The 4,308-nt window shown below is 45.3% G+C and overlaps 1 pseudogene; it reads left to right on the top strand.

Annotated features, from left to right (window-relative positions):
* Positions 1–757: 757 nt before the first annotated feature.
* LOC123455756 lies at positions 758–1,648 on the top strand (annotated as a pseudogene).
* The last annotated feature ends 2,660 nt before the right edge of the window (positions 1,649–4,308 follow it).

Here is a 4,308-nt window from a genome sequence, read left to right as displayed (position 1 = left end):
CTTGTCTAGCATGCACAAAATCCTGGGTGTGATCCTCAGCACCCTGTGAAACTGGGAGGGGTGGTACGTGCCTGTAATGCCAGCCCTTGGAAGGTGGGGGAAGGAGAATATGAAGCATAAGGACAGCCGGGCGTGGTGGCGCACGCCTTGAATCCCAGCACTCGGGAGGCAGAGGTAGGAGGATCACTGTGGGTTCGAGGCCACCCTGAGACTCCATAGTGAATTCCAGGTCAGCCTGGACTAGAGTGAGACCCTACCTTAAAAACCAAAAAAAAAAAAAAAAAGTGTAAGGACATCCTTGGCTACTTCCAGGCTAGTCTGGGCCACATGAGACCCTGCTTAAAAAAAAAAAAAAAAAAAAAAAAGAGCTGCGCCTGCGTGGGCGCAGGCTCGCTCGCTGGCCGTCCTGAGGGTGGGCGGCTCCGGGCGTGGGGTGGGCGCTGGCCGCCCAGGGGAAACCCAGTTATTAAAATTGGTTATAGAAGAGCAAACCTGACAAGCCAATAACAATGGAAAAAATTGGGAGAGTTACCAAAAAGCTGTCATCCTTAACACCAGGCTTAGCTGGTGGCACAACCTGAGGAGCATCTATACATCTAAGTACTTCAGAAAAGAACAATAACATAATTCAGCCTTGTTGAGGACCTTCTGCACTCCAGACTACTCCTGAGTGCTTTCCATGATTAAATGCTCACTGAATTGAGCCAGCCTATGAGGCTAAAAGAGTCCTTCCTGAAGAAGAAAGGTCTTAAGCAACATGATGGATTCAGAAGCTCATGAGAAAGATCACGGATCCTAACATCTTCAAAACAAGATCTGTCTCCTCACATCACAAACGTTGGAGAAAGGAAGCATTACTTGTGCGGCTGCTGCGCAGCTTTCAACAATGTAGCGATCACGTATCCCCTTCAGAAGATCCTCTTTCGGCAGCAGCTGTATGGGCTCAAAACCCGGGATGCAGTCCTGCAGTTCAGAAGGGATGGATTTCGGAACCTGTATCGTGGAATCCTCCCACATTGATGCAGAAAACCACTACCCTGGCCCTTATGTTTGGTCTCTATGAGGATTTATCTCGCCTTATCCGGAAGCATGCCAGTGCTCCTGAGTTTGTAACCTGTGGCGTGGCAGCAATACTTGCAGGGACAACAGAAGCCGTTTTCACTCCATTGGAAAGAGTTCAGACACTGCTTCAAGATCATAAGCATCATGACAAGTTCACAAACTCTTACCAGGCTTTCCAGGCACTGAAATGTCATGGGGTTAGGGAATATTATCGAGGCTTGGTGCCTATTCTTTTCCGAAATGGATTTAGCAATGCCCTTTTCTTTGGCCTTCGAGGACCTATTAAGAGCATCTGCTTACGGTGACGACGCATAATACTCATCTGGTCCATGACTTCATCTGTGGAGGTCTTCTGGGTGCCATGTTGAGATTCTTGTTTTTTCCAGTTAATGTTGTAAAGGCTTGAATACAGTCTCAGATTGGTGGGGAATTTCAGTCCTTCTCCAACATTTTCAAAACCATTTGGCTAGAGCGGGATAGGAAGCTGGTGAATCTTTTCAGAGGTGCTCATCTGAATTATCATCGGTCTCTAATCTCTTGGGGAATAATCAATGCGATTTATGAGTTTTTATTAAAGGCTACATGACAAAGTCACTAGCAAAATGTGATTTATCAGCTAATTAGACCCAAGAATGCAATTTGGCTTTGTTCCTAATTGGCCTAAATACATTGTTGTCATTAAGTCAGTAAATTATGGACAAAGCATCAACAAAAGCAGAATGAAAGTTTTCAGAAGGTAATCAAAAGGTTTGTTTTGACCACTACCCAAGAGCTTAGCTAGCTGTGAGTCTCAGGACGACCAAACAGCCAGGATGTGATCCTTTTTCCTCCTGGAAACAGTCTTTTGGCCTCTGTATGGAAGCATCCTGGCCCTGCGCAGCCCCAGCATGTGTTCTTGGGCCCCAGGACCCTTCAGGCACACGTCATTCCTCTTACTTACCATGGTTTCTCTGCTTCCAGAGGCAGCTGCAGAAGGCAGTCTGTTAGACTGAGCACCCGTAGGATGAAGGAGCAGAACAGAGGAAAACCAGCTTGTTAGAGATAGGCATTGCACAACAAATTACTGCTGCTGGTTTTGAAAAGAAGTGCCTTGTTGGGTTAATCATCTGAATTATTTCTGTTTAGACTTAGTAGAATCAAGCAGCTAATAAAAGTTTTCATTTTGCTTTAAAAAAAAAAAAAAAAGAGATGGCTGAACTGTTAAGGCGCTTGCCTGCGAAGCCTAATGACACATATTAGACTTCTCCAGGTCCCGTACAAGCCAGATGCACAGTGACGCAAGCATGCAACTGCACATGCGCACAAGGAGGTGCACATGTCTGGAGTTCAATTGCGGAGGCTGAAGGCCCTGGTGTGCCAATTCTCTCTCATATTAAGTAAATTAAATACGTAAATAAAAAGCCGAATCCCATTTTCTGGGGGTAAAGTATTCAGGAGCGTAAGGATTTGTTGCAGGATATTTGTAAAGGACTCTGGAAACTGCAGACTATCTTGCCATTCCAAATGGTTGCCTGGACCAGAGCTTCAGACCAAGTCCTATAGATACTGGAAAGCTTGAAGCAGACGTGAGCTTCGGAATAGAAGCTAGGGGAAGTACAGGCAATGGTGACCTGAGCATCGGGGTTGACCATGTCTGCACTGACTAGCCGGGCTATGCATCTATAATTTATTAATTCCTTGTGGTTTATGCCTTTTGATTTTATTTAAGTTTAATTTTTTTTTGTTTTTGTTTTTTGAGGTAGGGTCTCACTCTGGCCCAGGCTGACCTGGAATTCACCATGGAGTCTCAGGGTGGCCTCGAACTCATGGCGATCCTCCTACCTCTGCCTCCCGAGTGCTGGGATTAAATGCGTGCGCCACCACGCCTGGCTAAGTTTAATCTTTTTATTTATTTGAGAGAGAGAGAATGGGCATGCCAGGGCCTCCAGCCACTGTCAATGAACTCCAGATGCGTGCACCCCATTGTGCATCTGGCTTACATGGGTCCTGGGGAATTGGACCTGAGTCCTTTGGCTTTGCAGGCAAACGCCTTAACCGCTAAGCCATCCCTCCAGCTCAGTTTATGCCTTTTTGTTTCTTGCATTCCACTGATGCACTGTGGGCTTCATGAATGAACAAAGGTACACGTGAATGCCTAAGGGGGTACACAACTTTCTTGGGGGTACACAACTCTGAATTCTGGGTTGGTGGTAGTACAAGTTGTTTAGGAAAGTGAAGATAGTCTCTGCAGATGCTTTTTTTTTTAAGTGCAAAATGTGGCCATTCTGGTTTTAGAGACAAGGATAATGATAACATTGCATGCAGCATCACCAGGAAACCAATCCCTGAGATGTTTACAAATAGCAAAGAGCCCAACATGCCAAGAATAAGGACTTTGTGACCATGAGATGGAAGCTCACCAACTCATCTGTCAGGAACAAAACTCCAAGGTGGTGTGAGAAACAGATGCAGCTGCCCTCCCTCTCTCCTAACTCTCTCTTCTCCTCTTCCTTCTTCTTCCTCCCTCACATTAGGATCTCATGTTCCTTCCATCCTACCTTTATTCCTTCCTTCCTTTCTTTCTTTATTCATTCCATCCTTCCTCCTTTTCTTCTTTTTAAAAAATTTTAAGCCTTTAATCCCAGCATTTGGGAGGCAGAGGTAGGAGGATTGCTATGAGTTCAAGGCTTTCAAGGCTACCCTAAGACTACATAGGGAATTCCAAGTCAGCCTGGGTCAGAGTGAGACCCTACCTCAAAAAACAAAACAAAACAAATTATATATATATGGCAGAGAGAAAGGGGAGAATAGGTGCATATGGCTATGTGTGAAGGGTTAATAACCTTCCTTGAAAAGTAAAGGGAACTAAAGAATTAATAACTATCCCTAAAGCTCACAGGCAATAAAGAAGCAACAAACGCATTCGGCCTCATTAAGTTTGGCACCTTCCCTGATTGGCATACTCCCCTTAGCCTAGATGGCCCGGAAGGACCAGAAACCATCTAAGTATCTTCCCTTAGACATTTCTGGTTGAAGAGGCCTGCTCTGAACAAGGCTGCAAACAGCTACAATTTTCTTATCGACTGCATCTGGTACAGTCTGTTTTTTTTAGGATCCTCCTTACAAACTTGCACCCTAACCTGGCTCAGTGCTTCAGCCTCCATCCCGCGGGAAGGCTGCTGCCTCTTGCTGTTTCTCTAAGATAAAGTCTGTCTGTAGAGATCAAAGTCCAGTGTTCTCTTTTGTTTTTCCCTTACAATGTGCAGC

Source organism: Jaculus jaculus, chromosome 18 (assembly GCF_020740685.1).
Source record: "Jaculus jaculus isolate mJacJac1 chromosome 18, mJacJac1.mat.Y.cur, whole genome shotgun sequence".
NCBI classification, from domain to species: domain Eukaryota; kingdom Metazoa; phylum Chordata; class Mammalia; order Rodentia; family Dipodidae; genus Jaculus; species Jaculus jaculus.
The sequence above is the reverse complement of the archived record's forward strand: the minus strand, read 5'-3'. Positions and strand labels throughout refer to the sequence as shown.